General features: G+C 37.8%; 1 protein-coding gene across 10 annotated transcripts in view; it reads left to right on the top strand.

Moving 5' to 3' along the window:
- The window catches only part of NAALADL2 (N-acetylated alpha-linked acidic dipeptidase like 2), a 1,449,120-nt gene that overhangs the window by 232,966 nt on the left and 1,201,829 nt on the right, over window positions 1-14,325 (top strand). For 8 of the 10 annotated variants that reach the window (XM_054246903.2, XM_054246907.2, XM_054246900.2 and 5 more), the window contains one exon: window positions 4,292-4,412. The exons of the other annotated variants lie outside the window; for them this stretch is intronic. The gene's annotated coding sequence lies outside the window, so the exon portion shown is untranslated. The remainder of the gene's footprint in view (window positions 1-4,291; window positions 4,413-14,325) is intronic. 10 annotated transcript variants of the gene reach the window in all.

Genomic DNA, 14,325 nt, shown 5'->3' with positions numbered 1-14,325 from the left:
TACAGCACTGCAAAAGCTACACGTTAGGGCTTCCTGACCATCTTTCCTGTACCCTCCAGAAGTGGTGGTTAGACGTTTACTAGCATGCACCACTGGGCTTGCCTTCCTCCAGGCTTTTCAAAACCCTGATTCTTTGGCTCAGCCTGCAGGGAGAAAATGAACATTGCATATGGTCCAGTGATCTACAACTGCTTTTCCTCACGTACCTCTGAAAAGAATTTTGAAAAAATCTGTAACTTCTTGCACATTTAAAAAATCACATCTAACCTTTGTATTAATGTCTTATTGTTGTAAGTAATGTAATTTCTGCTAATTCTTAATATTGTCATTAACCTCATCCAATGGGATATAAATATTATAATAATTTGATACTGACCACCATCTATGTTAAGTACTTAATCACGTTTTTTAAACAACCGGAAAATTTGCATCTTTTTTCTTCTTCTAGAACTCATGTTAGGCAGCTGGTGTTTAGGAGTTCTGAAGCATTTGTGCTTACCTTCCCTTCGTTACCTCTATTGTAACTTGTAACCTCCTCCCAAAGTTACCTTGTTATTTGTAATGCTTTAAATTCATGGTAGGGGGAGGGAAGCTTGGTACATAGTTTGATTGAGCTTAGAAATGCCAAAGCCCTCACAACGTTTCCTAATTATGGGTCTCATCAGAATCACCTGAGCTGCAGCTTGGCTCCCAAACAAATGTTCTTAGCTCCTGCCCTTAACTGCTTCTCATGTAGGCAAATGTTTACTGCAGGGAAGCCAGTCAGAAAACAGAATTGGTTCCTCTTTATCTCTGCCTCAAAGGAAAGGTTTAAGGGGTGTCCAACCCTTAAAGGCAGTGCGATACCAGGGAATCCTGGTAAACATGTCCGAAGAGCTAACCTCCAGCTGTTTTTGATATCTCTAAATTGGCAACCTCCCCAGATGAATTTTATAGAAGATTGATTACTGCGAGGAAGGGGAGAATGGCAGAGTGTCCACCTTCACCCAGGGGAGCCTTGTAGGATGGACTTCTGCCCTCTTCTTCTCCCTTTGCTTTGACAAGTGGGCCAGGGGGCCATGCCAAGCAGGTAAGATACTTGCCCCAGGGCTCCATGTAGGACTGGAACCCTCAGGAGGGCCTGGCTGGAGCTAATCTGGCCAGGGTGTCTGGGCCTCAGGGTGCTTTTTGCCTTTAGCTTTTCTGATGCAAGGGCCAGGCCTTTGCGTCTGCATGTGCTGGACTTCACATATGGGCTTGGGCTGTAAAAATGACAATTGCTGAGGCTGGCATTGCTTGCTGCTAGTGGCAGACAAAAAGCCTGGGATGATTTAGTGTATAGGAGAGGGCCTTCAGTTGTTGAGAGCATGAACTCTGGTTTGAGATTCTGATTCTGCCATGAAAAAAAGTCACCTTAGGAGGTGCACGTTGCTGGCCGGGCACTTTGGGAGGCCGAGACGGGTGAATCATTTGAGGTCAGGGGTCCAAGACCAGCCTGGCCAACATGGTAAAACCCTGTCTCTACTAAAAATACAAAAATTAGCCTGGCGTGGTGGCATATGCCTGTAATCCAAGCTACTTGGGAGGCTGAGTCACAAGAATTGCTTGAACCTGGGAGGCACAGGTTGCAGCGTGCTGAGATTTCGCCAGTGCACTCCAGCCTGCGTGATCTGGGTGACAGAGCACGACTCAATCTCAAAACAAACAAACAAACAAAAGAAAACAACCTGCATGTTGCCACACACTGCATCCTTCCCACAGTCTAGGCTCTCTACATCAGGATCACCTATACAGTGTATACTACTAGCTCCTGTTTCCTCTTTCTCTTCCCTCAGCTAAAAGCCATTGTCCGAGACCTCTCACAGTCTGCATTGCTTGTTTCAAGGAAAAACATTTATATTGTGTGACTTTAGGCTAACAGTAATGTCGGTGCCATGAAAATATAATTTTTTTTTGGAATATGGGTCTCACTGTCTCGTCCAGTCTGAGTACAGTGGTGCAGTCACAACTCACTACAGCCTCGACCTCATGGGCTGAAACGGTCTTCCCACCTCAGCTTCCTGAGTGGCTGGGACTATAGGCGCATGCCGTTATAGCAAGCTAATTTTTCATTTTCTGTAGAGTCAGAGTCTCATGGTGTTACCCAGGTTGGTCTTAAACTCCTGGGAGAGAGAGAATGGGAGAGCGTCCACCTTCACCCAGGGGAGCCTTGTAGGATGGACTCCTGGGTTCAAATAATCCTCCTACCTCGGCCTCCCAAAGTGTTGGAAATAGTGATGAGCCATCAAATCTGGCCACAAAAATATAATTTTAAGCAAGAAAAGTGTTGGCCAATGATACTATTCACTAGTTCAAGATTTATTCAGTCGCTCTTATAATGCCAGACACAATTTTCAGCCCATGGAGTAATCTCTGCTCTCATAGAGCTTACGTTCTAGTGGCAGTACGGTGGCTGGATGGATATTGTTGAAGAGACAGTAAACAAGCAAATAGATGAATAAAGTAATCATAGATACTGAAGTGGTTTGAAGAAGGGAGAACAGATAATGACAACAATATCTTGATTTTGGAATATTAGAAATTTTCCATATGGTGGCTTAGTTCCTTGCTTGTACATTGCTTTTGGAAATACCATTACGAGCATGCATCATCAAAATAAAAAGCTAACTGCATATTTTTGGTATCTAATTGTTGTAATATCATATTTTAGATACAACAGTGAAATCACAGCAGACCTAAAAATTACAGACCCTAAACCTAATAGTAGTTAAAGCTAGAAAAATACATAATATAGAATACATGGAAGGAAGACAGAGCAGCAGTTGAAATAATCCTGTATTTCTTTTATTATGTTACAGGTAGTAGAGGCTTCTCAAGTCAGTTTTTGAAAATATGTTAAGGTCACTACGACAGTTTATTGTATAATTTTATTCTATTTTATACCAAAGAGATCTACTCATGATAAAATTGGGTTCAATAAGATTAGCCTTTTAGAAGGTGAATAGTTGTCTAACATTTATTCATTCATTCACTGAAAATTATTGATTAGATATTGGCATGGGTTAGACAAAGATCAATGATGCAAGATTTCTGCTTTCAGTGAGTATAATCTGATGAAGAGTATGCAATCTGCATTTAAACTTCTTTGGTGAAAGGAATATTATGTGGCTCAAGGTGGGGATATGAACAAAATGAGGATTCAAAGATGGGGGAGTTCACTTTTAGTAGGAAGGACCAAGGAAAAGTATCATGAAGTGAGAGAGACTGAGGAGGACCTTAAATAAAGGGGCATATCATTGGCTGGACATAGTAGTGAAGAGTATCTAGGTAGAAAATGTAAAGTGAGCATAGGGAATGCAGTTAGGAAGCTATTAAGTCTGTTTAAAAAGCATATAGTAGGTCAGAATGACTGGAGCTTATGAGGAATACAGTTAACCCTTCACAACACAGGACTATGGTGTGCTGATCCCCACAGAGTCAAAAACTTTCCTATGACTTTTGACTCCCACAACATGTAACTACTGATAGCCTACTGTTGACCAGAAGCCTTAACAATCATGTAAACAGTCCATTAATACCTCATTAATATGTAACATGTATTATATACCATATTCTTAAAGTTAGCTAAAGAACAGAAAATACTATTGTGAACATCGTAAAGAAGAGAAAATGCTTTTACTATCCAGTAAGTGGAAGTGGATCACCTGCTCATTGACTTCATGCTGAGTAGGCTGAAGAGGAAGAGGAGTGGCTGATCTTGTTGTCTCTAGGGTGGCAGAGGTGGAAGAAAATCTGCATATTCACGGAGATTTAAACCATGTGGTTTAAATTTATGCAGTTTAACCCCAGGAGTTGTGCAGTTTAAACCCAAGTTGTTCGAGGGTCAACTGTAGCATGAAAAACTTTGGGAAAAGTTAGCTGATACCATGGAAACCTCAGGAATAATCCCCACGTGGAGTCTGAGACCCTCTGTATAATGATTTTTTTTTCTTGTGAGTTGCAGATGGGATTTAAAAGGCCATGAGTATTATCTGTGGTTTTTGCGCAAGGATTTTTTTAAAGATGTTTGTGCCTCTTCTCAAAGATAAATTGCACACCTACAAAAAGACTATAGAACAAGCATCATTTGTAAATTCCATATTGATATTACTTCTTGGTTTGAAAATTACACTGGCTTTAAAAATTCTGTTTAAAAATTACATTTCTAAAAGCTCATGGTAAGAGTTGTGAGTTGATGCCATCATGGGAATATTTTCTCTGCCATTAGCAAAATAATGAAAAGATGAGAACACCTTCTTTCATACTTTGCCAGGTTCACAGAGGCTGGTTTACAAAGCAAGGGCAGCCCTGGACGATTTCCTGATTGCAGAGAAAATAGCTGTTGCTCTGGGCCTAATTTCATACAGCTGCAGAACTCCAACTTCAGGTAGCAGGTAGGAAAAGTACTGGAGAAATCCGGGCATTATTGTATACTAAATTGAGGAAAGCATAAATAGAGAGTGAAACATGTCAGTCTCTTGGTGTCTTGTAATTTTGAATTTGTTGTACTAAACAATTGAAATACGGTGTGGCCATGGTAGGCCCTGAAGTAGCTGGAGGTCAGATTTTCCTGAATTTTAATGTTAGACTAAGGTGTTTCAGCTTTGTTTTAACAAATAAAAGGCTTGAGAAAGGCATTTTTGGCTCATGCTGTTGTTTTGGTTACAAGAATGACTTGTTCAGAGTTGTATATTAAAGCGTACTTAATGTTTATGTGAAAAATAGAGTTGGAGGATAAGAAACTTCAGGGCTTATGCCTGTGTAATTGGTAATATTTCCCCTTACAAAGAGGCCATATTTTCCCCTTAGAAAGTTAGTTTTTAATGTGCTCTACAACATTTAAAGGTAATTTTTTTTTATGATTTTTTTCCGCATATATACGAAAAGATCTTGGGTAGATTTAAACATATTTTTCTAGCAACGCTCTCATAAGTTAAATAGCTGTATTTTCCAATATCCGCTTGGCTAAGCATCTTTCAACCATGTGTTCTGTGACTGGAATGTGTAATTCATGCATATATTAAAGAGAATTACAGTTTAGGATGGATTCATAATGATATTGCCATCAAATTTTATGGATCAAATGGAGATTATTGTATTTTCTGGAGGCATACTGTTTTTATAAAGGCCTAAGGTATGGAATGAATATCTTATATCCTTTTGCTAATCACAAGGGTCTACATGGTGGATGACAGGTAATACAAGCTTTCGTGTTCTATTAGTCAGTGTGGAAAGGAATCTTGGAAGCTTTTCCTATTCCTAAATATGTTTATTTCTTAATGAGAAAGTTATAGTGTGGTCCTTCAACAGCCCTGAAAAATCAGTTTATCAGCATTCCGCTGAGACTATACACCAAATAAAACACTAAAGTGATTCCCAAGGAGATTTATAATTTGAATTAACTGGGCAGTTGGAAAAAAAAAAATCTTGAGCAGGACCATTAAAAAAGCCTGGTTTGGTAGTTCTGGTATGGCTTTGAAATCTGTTTTATAAAATAAAACCAGGTTTGAGAACCATTGCTTTATTAGGTCATGGGATAGTATAAAATAGAAATAGATATACAATAAAAAATAGAAATAGACGCTTTCCCTTTTATTTTGCTGGCTAGTCTGGCTGAAGGGACACATGAAAAAACTAAGTGACACTTTGAAAGCTAGTGTATGACTGTATATGTGTGCATGTGTGTGTATGCACATATATCTATAAATATATCAACATTTATATTTATATATATATATATAATTTAGTCATCCAAGGGAGAATTTGAAACAAAAACAATCTAATAAAGAGTACAAAAATTCATTTAAAATTAAGACTTCTTTTAAGATAAACTTTAAATAATGGAGTGATATTTCCATTTTAATTCTCTAATTCTGTATTATAAAGTTGTTTTTAGCATAGTTACTTTATATTTTAAAATTAAATGTTTTTACAATTCATTATTACTATCTTATGCTGAAAGAAAATATTTACTTTATAGATGAGCTGGGAATAAAATGAAAATCTTTATATATTCTGCCTGCTTTGTATTCTTCATTTTAATAAAGAAACATGACCCGGGGTCCAAAGTGGCTCCCGCCGGAGGTCATGGCGCTCGCGAAGGCGAGGTCATCAGTTCAAGGCTAACCTCATAAGCTCAAACTGATTGGCAAAAAAAAAAAAAAAAAAGAAACATGACCTTATTTTTTCTTAAATAACATTACATTTTATTAAATTATTTTAACATAACTGAATTGGACAAAAATAGCCCCAAGTCTGATGACATATTATCTGCTTGTGTTTGAATATTCACCAGTTTTAGATGCTACATCTAACTCACTGTTAACGTTTATGTTTTCTTTTCCTATTAATTAATCTAGGGGCTTTCAATTTTGTTTAGAAATAATGTTATAATTTACAGATGATCATTTTTTTACTTACTGTAGTTTTAATAACAAAAATAATACTACCTTATATATTTGGACATCAGAGTTAACAAATCTTTCACATACAATCTCATTTACTTCTCACAGCCACACTGTGATGTAGAAGAAAATAACTTTTACATATTTATAAGTGGTGAAATTAGACTCCATGGGGGTAAATTACTTGCTTAAGATTGTATTGTTAGTAATTATCAAAACTGAGACTTGGTCTGATTGTTAGAACTGGTTTGTAAATGACAGAAGTTACAAAACCAGATGCCTGCTGTGGCCTCAGAGTGAATATATATGGGTGAAGACTGAGCACAAGACATTGGGGAGTGAAGCGGTGAACGGGAAAACTTGTCTTGTCTGTTGGGATTTTGATGTAACTTTGAGTTGCTTTGAGCTATTTTGGGTATAGGGTTGCCAGATTTGATTTTTTGAGACAATCTCAAATTCCAATTTTTATGTGATATGCCTTTGTTTTAAATGTTGGCAACTAATTGGAAAAGGTGAAAGAATTGGTCTAAACAAAACGTATCTGACACCCAATGCCATTGCTCATTTACAATGTGTGGGGAACCCATTCATAGAGCCATTGTACAGTGGCAGAGATCTAAATTCCCTTCTCTAGAATTGACCCAGAGTTGATGACCCTAAGGAAGTATTTAGTGAGAAATCTTCTTCACTGGACTCCCTTGATTGACTGTTTCTTTTTTAATTTGTTTAACCCAAATATATTGCATGCCAACTGTGCACTTGGCACTGTAATGCAAAGAAGAATATCATACAGTGTTTGCCCACAAGTCTCATCCCAAAACATTCTAGAAGGCATACAAAAGGAGGGGTTGGAAGCAAAACAGAAAACTTTACTGTACAAGTGGCTTTTAAAACTGCATTTTCCTGGCAGGCACAGTGGTTCATGCCTGTAATCACAGGACTTTGGGAGTCCAAGGCAGGCAGATCACAAAGTCAAGGGATTGAGTCAATCCTGGCCAACATGATGAAACCCCATCTCTACTAAAAATACAAAAATTAGCTGGGTGTGGTGGCAAACACCTATAATCCCAGCTAGTCAGGAGGCTGAGGCAGGAGAATCACTTGAACCTGGGAGGCAGAGGTTGCAGTGAGCAGATATCACACCATTGCATTCCAGCTTCTGTCTCAAAACAAACAAACAAAGAAAACACCAAAAAAACTTCTTTATAGCTGTGTATGCATGGGAGAAAACTTAGTAGATATAGTGTTTGATACTATTGGCAGTATCAGACATCCACTGCAGTTCTTGGACCGTATACTCTGCAGATATGGGAGGGGGCTACTGTAAACAAGAATCTAGGCTAAGTATATATTTTATGATTCCATACAACCCTTCCTTATATAAACAACCCTAAAAAGAAAAATGTTACTTTATTTGTGGTTTCCAGCATAGCACTATCTTATTCCTGGGCAATTAGAATAATACTACATTGAGCATTTAATACATAATCACAACCTTGATTTTTCTGAATCTGTGTATTTTCTAATAACAATTTTAGTATTTTTATTACTTGATGCCACAAAGAGCTTTCACACTATACTTTTATTGAAAGATGTACTTGCTCTTTGAAAATATGAATGTATTAAATGAATAATAGTTTAAAACTTGAAATTATACGTATTTAACTTTTGCAAGCCTGCAGCTGTAGAGATAACACATATGTGTGTCTATGTGTGTATGCATGTTTTGAGAGAGAGGGGGTTGGTTTTACATCATTTGATGAAATTGTGCTGAATCCAATCATGACAACCTGTTTGTTGTTGTTTGAGATGGAGTTTCACTCGTCGCCCAAGCTGGAGTGCAATGGCATGATCTCGGCTTACCGCAATCTCTGCCTCCTAGGTTCAAGTGATGATTTTCCTTTCTCAGACTCCTAAGTATCTTGGATTACAGGCACCTGCCACCAGATCAAGATAAATTTTATATTTAAAAAAATACATATAAGTTTCTGGTTTACATGTGCACAATGTGTTACATAGGTATACACGTGCCATGGTGGTTTGCTGCACCTATCAATCCATCATTTACATTAGGTATTTCTCCTAATGATAACCCTCTCCTAGCCCCACAACCTCCTTTCTGACAAAGAGCTGTGATCCTTTGGAGGAGAAGAGTCATTCTGGTTTTTGGAAATTTCAGACTTTTTGTGCTGGTTTCTCTTCATCTTCGTGGCTTTATCTGTCTTTGGTCTTTGATATTGGAGGCCTTTGGATGGAGTCTGTGAGTGGACATCCTTTTTGTTGACGTTGATGCTATTCCTTTCTGTTAGTTTTCTTTCTATCAGTTAGGCCTCTCTGCTGAAGGTCTGCTGGAGTTTGCTGGAGGTCCATTCCAGACCCTGTTTGCTTGGGTATCACCAGCAGAGGCACTTTCTTCCTCTGGAAGATTTGTCCCAGAGGGGCACCTGTCAGATGCCAGCCAGAGCTCTCCTGTTTGAGGTGTCTGCCTTTACTGGTAGATGCCTCCCAATCAGGAGACACAGGAGTCAGGGGACTCACTTGAGGAGGCAGTCTGACCCTTAGTAGAGCTCAAACACTGTGCTGGGAGATATGCAGCTCTCTTCAGAACCATCAGGCAGGGACGTTTAAGTCTGCTGAAACGGTGCCTATAGCCATCCCTTTCCCCAGGTGCTCTGTTCCAGGGAGATTGGGGTTTTATCTATAAGCCTCTGACTGGAGCTGCTGCCTATTTTTGCAGACATGCCTTGCTCAGAGAGAAGGAATCTAAAGAGGCAGTCTGGCCATAGTGGCCTTGTTGAGCTCTGGTGGGCTCTACCCAGTTTGATCTTCCAGGCAGCTTTTTTTTATATATATACTCTGGGGGTAAAACTGCCTACTGAAGCCTCAGCAATGGCAGATGTCCCTCCTCCACCAAGCTCCAGAGTCCCAGGTTGAACTCAGACTGCTGTGCTGGCAGTCAGAATTTCAAGCCAGAGGATCTTACCCTGCTGGGCTCAGTGGGGGGTGGTACCTGCCAAGCCAGACCACTTGGCTCCCTGGCTTCAGCCTCCTTTCCACGGGAGTGAATGGTTCTGTCTCGCTTGCATTCCAGGCATCAATGGGGTATGAAAACAAAACAAAAAACTCCTGCAGCTAGCTCAGTGTCTGCCCAAACAACCACCTAGTTTTGTACTTGAAACCCAGGGCTCTGGTGGTATAGGCACTGAAGGGAATTTCCTGGTCTGCAGATTGTGAAGACTGTGGGAAAAGTGCAGTATCTAGGCTGTCGTGAGCTGTCACTCACGGCACAGTCCCTCATGGCTTAGTCCTTCAGGTCTTCCCTTGGCTAAGACAGGAAGCTCCCCAACCCCTTGTGCTCCCCTGGTAAGGCTAACACCCCACCCTACTTCTGCTCACCCTCCATGGGCTACATCTGGTGTCCAACCAGTCCCACTGAGATGAACCAGATACATCAGCTGGAAATGCAGAAGTCACCTGCCTTCTGCATTGATCTTGCTGGGAATTGCAGACCAGAGCCATTTCTGTTCAGCCATCTTGCCAGCCACTCCTTAATTTTTGTATTTTTAGTAGAGACAGGATTTCACCATGTTGGCCATGCTGCTCTCGAACTCCTGACCTCAGTACATCCACCTGCCTTGGCCTCCCAAAGTGCTAGGATTACAGGTGTGAGTGAGCATGCCTAGCCAAATACCTGTTTTAACTCATTGTATTACTCTCTATGACTTGTCAGAGTTCACAGATGAATTTGATATATAATCTTAGAAATGAGATTAGCATACTTGTAGTTTTCTTGTTCTTCATTCTAATTTTCTAGTTATATAACATACATCTATATCTATATATACCATTATATTATATACCTTTCCATCACATCTTTATGCATAACATACATATAGGATTTTTTTCCTCTTCATTTTGTTTTTGTTCTTCATTTTCAATACTCTGAAAAGTCATGCATATCTTTCCCTCTAGCCTATTTCCAATACTGGAAAACTACAGGTATGCTAATCTAATTTTGAAGACTGTGTATCAAATTAGTCTCTGAACTCTCTGACAAGTCATAGAGAGTAACACAATGAGTTACAATGAATTTTCATGACTTCTAATATTGGAAATAGGTTAAAGGGAAAGAATAGCAAAAATATACCATCCCCAATTTCCTTTATACATACACACACATGTGCACACACACGATAATTGAATGGAATATAACCTAGTCTAATTTTTCTCAAGTGGCAGAAGGAATTCATGTGCAAGCTGAAGATGAGACATAGGATTTCTATTTCTTATATCTCTTTTGGTCATAATAGTATATTGTTTTAGACTGAGTATTAAAATCTTATTTATCTCTGGCAAGACATTGCTCATATCTATCTCATATACAGCAACACAGTTTTTGCACTTCTCTCGAGAAGCAGGTGTATTAGAAAGCACGTAGATGAAGGAAAATTTATAAATTCACTTTTATAAAGGTATTTCAATGTGAGTGGCAAGTCGTCAATAATCAGATAATAATAATAGCTATGATAACAAGCGTTTTACATTTTAAACAAATTTACTTTTTATTCATCATGTGCAATAAACTGAACCTTCAGGTGATGGTGAAATGTGGTTCAGGGATTGGTTAGCAGATTTTAACATTCATCCAAAGGGACTTTCTACTAATAAGAACCTACTTGTGTGTGTATCTTTGTCATTTAAATTGCTGTGAGGGATACTGAATGTCTGTAAAATATTGTTTCTCAAATACAATTCATCAAAATGCTCCATGGAAAAGGTGATCAAATAAGTAGGTAAAACACTATATATCCATTTATTTTCTTAGAAATCCACGGATTATGTGAGCATATTAAAGCCTGTCAGTATGCCAGCAAGTATGTTAAGATGCTGTTGAATGTAGTTTAACCCAGTATTTTCTTGCATTATTTGACCATGGGCCCCTTTTCCTCTAAGAGCAGTGTCAATATCTATTACAACTAGTTGTCAGAAGACATTAGTTACAAACTAGCTTTAAACATATGGAATTCCTCTTAAGAATTTCTTTTTCCTTTTCAGTGTTACCATAACAGCAAATCAGTAGTCATGGTCATAATTGCTAACTGTTGCTGAGAAATGAGTTTTTGTTATAGGAAATGTGAGTAGAGAAATCTCCATTATTTTTAGATGAAATTAACTATGGAAAAATTAGGATGTAAAATATGAAGAGAAAAACAGAAATGCCATAGCCAGGCTTCAATAAAGTTGCATTTTCCTCTATAGATTTATCCATGATTGATTTATAATGCCCTGTGAAAGTAAATTCATATGAAAATAATTTATTGCATTTAGCCAAATTATCTTTTCCATATGCATTTGGCCCTATTCACTTAGTTTATTTTTACTAGGAAAACAGCTGTCCAGGTTCTTTAATATCTCTGGTATTCCTTTACCTCCTTCAGGGAAAAAATAATACCTCTCTGCCTCATGTAAGTTTTGCTCACATCTCCTGTTTTTTTTTTTTTTTAAATTTTCTTCATTTTAAAATTTTGCTATCATTTAGAATATGATTTGAAAACTGTTGTTCATAGAATTTGATGATATGTTCACATGGTATCATTGACCTCAAAATTTTCTGTTGCATTGTTATCAGTGCTTATAATTAAGTTCCTTGGTTACCAACACAATTGCTGCTTAATGCCTATTTTAGCTTCATCTAGGCTATTGTCTTTTAGAAAGTTAACAATTGAGGACAACGCAGTTTATTATGTAGTATATGTGAGCCAACCTAAACTTCAAGTGGATACATGCAACCTGCAAGGAAAGTCTGTTTTGTGCATATGGACAAACAATATTAAGAAAAGGCATGGAAAAAAAGTTGAAAAGTAGCTTTTGAGCATCTTTTACTAATAGTTCTTTGCTTTTATACAGCAGTCTTTAAAACATGGTTACATAGATGCTTGCTTTTTTTAAAAATAAAAACAATAAATTAGCTATTAATCAAATTGTTAGGGAAAAAATCTGGGACACTGATAATATTGAGTGATTTGCCAAATATCATGTGATTAATAAAGGAACAGAGCTGGAACTGAGATTTTTTTCTAACCTTGTTTTTTCTTTCTTCTAAAGTTAGGCTTTCATGTCCTTCAAATCATAGGCAAAGAGCACATTCTGTTTTCTAATAACTGCCTACTCAAAGTTTGAATTCATGACTTCTGCCACCTTCATTTTTAAATGAAATTTTAAACCAAACTTACCTATTGAAATATAACACATATATGGAAAAATAAAAATCCTATGTTTACAACTTAGTGAAATTTCACAAAATGAGCAAAACCATGTAATCCAACACCCAGATCAAAGAAGAGTACACCACCAGCATCCTAGAGGCTTATCCCATACCCAGCCCAGTCAACAGACCTAGGCAAGGAAGAATTGGATGGGAAAATATTAGACTGCAGTCTAGTTCTAAGAAAGTTCAGCAATGTTGATGGAATTCTATAGCCAAAAAATACCCATCAAAGTCTCACATCTCCCAGGAGAAGGCCTGCCTTAGTATCCTCACAGCACTCAGACAATGGATGGGAGGAGACAATGGGAATTGTGGCCTCTGAATAAAGTGATAGATTTTAGAGTACAACAGCTGAGCTGTCAGTTAATTATACTCTGTGAAGTTAGAGATCCATGGCCATGACAGTGCCATAGAGGGATATCTTTGTGACTATTATTTACAATGGTTTCTTAAATAGGAAACAGAAAATACCAAACATAATGTATTAGTTTGTTCTCACACTGCTCTACGGACATACCCAAGACTTAGTAATTTATTAAGAAAAGAGGTTTAATGGACTCACAGTTCCACGTGGCTGTGGAGGCCTAACAAATCATGGCATAAGGTGAAGGAAGAGCAAAGGCATGTTTTACATGGTGGCAGGCAAGAGGGTGTGGGCAAGGGAACTTCCCTTTATAAAGCCATCAGATCTCATGAGACTTATTGACTATCATGAGAACAGCATGAAAAAAACCAGCCCCTAGATTCAATTACCTCCTATAGGTCCCTTCTGTGACACATGGAGATTTTAGGAGCTATGGTGCAAGGTGAGATTACAGTGGGGACAGAGCCAAACCATATCACATAAAGTGAAAAAATTCTATTATATTCAACTAAGAACTTTTATAAATCAAAAGACATCATTAAGATAGAAGGAAAACCATTGAATGAGAGAAGCTATTTATAATACAGATTCCACAAAGGGCGTATAGACATCAAATATAAAAATCTCTACACATCAAAAAGAACAGCACAATGGAAAACCAGGCAAAAGGTTTAATAGTTGGTTTGCAGAATATCCAAAGAACCAATAATCATATGAAAAATTGCTCATTCTCATTAGTTATCAAGGGAATGCAAACAAAGGCAAACTAAAATGCCATACTACATACTCATTATAATGATTACATAAAAAAGACTTACGATAAATGTCAGCATGGATATGGACCAACTGGAACTCTCATACATGCTGATGGATATGTAAATTAATAAAACCATTCTGAAAGACTGGCAGTATCTATTATAGATGAACGTATTCATACCCTAAGTTCCAACATACATATTTTTCCTAAGTGTCATGTACAATAACGTTCATAGCAGCATCATATATACAGTAGCTCCAAACTGGAAACAACCCAAATGTCCATCCACAGAAGAATGCATAAATGAATGATGCTAATTCATACAATAGAATGCTATAAGTAATAAAAGTAAACAAGCGCTTCTTTCATTTTTTGCGTGTTTATATCTTTGAGCTTTTGTTTTCCATATTCATTTTTTTTTCTTTTTGATCAGTAAAGCAGGCACTGGAATGGAATAAATGCAAAGATTTCTGTCCTTTGGGAGTTTACGATTTAGTAGGAGAGAAAAACATGT

The sequence above is a fragment of the Callithrix jacchus genome, chromosome 17, assembly GCF_049354715.1.
Source record: "Callithrix jacchus isolate 240 chromosome 17, calJac240_pri, whole genome shotgun sequence".
Classification (NCBI taxonomy): Eukaryota; Metazoa; Chordata; class Mammalia; order Primates; family Cebidae; genus Callithrix; species Callithrix jacchus.
Note: the sequence above shows the minus strand (reverse complement) of the source record. Positions and strands in the feature narration are given on the sequence as shown.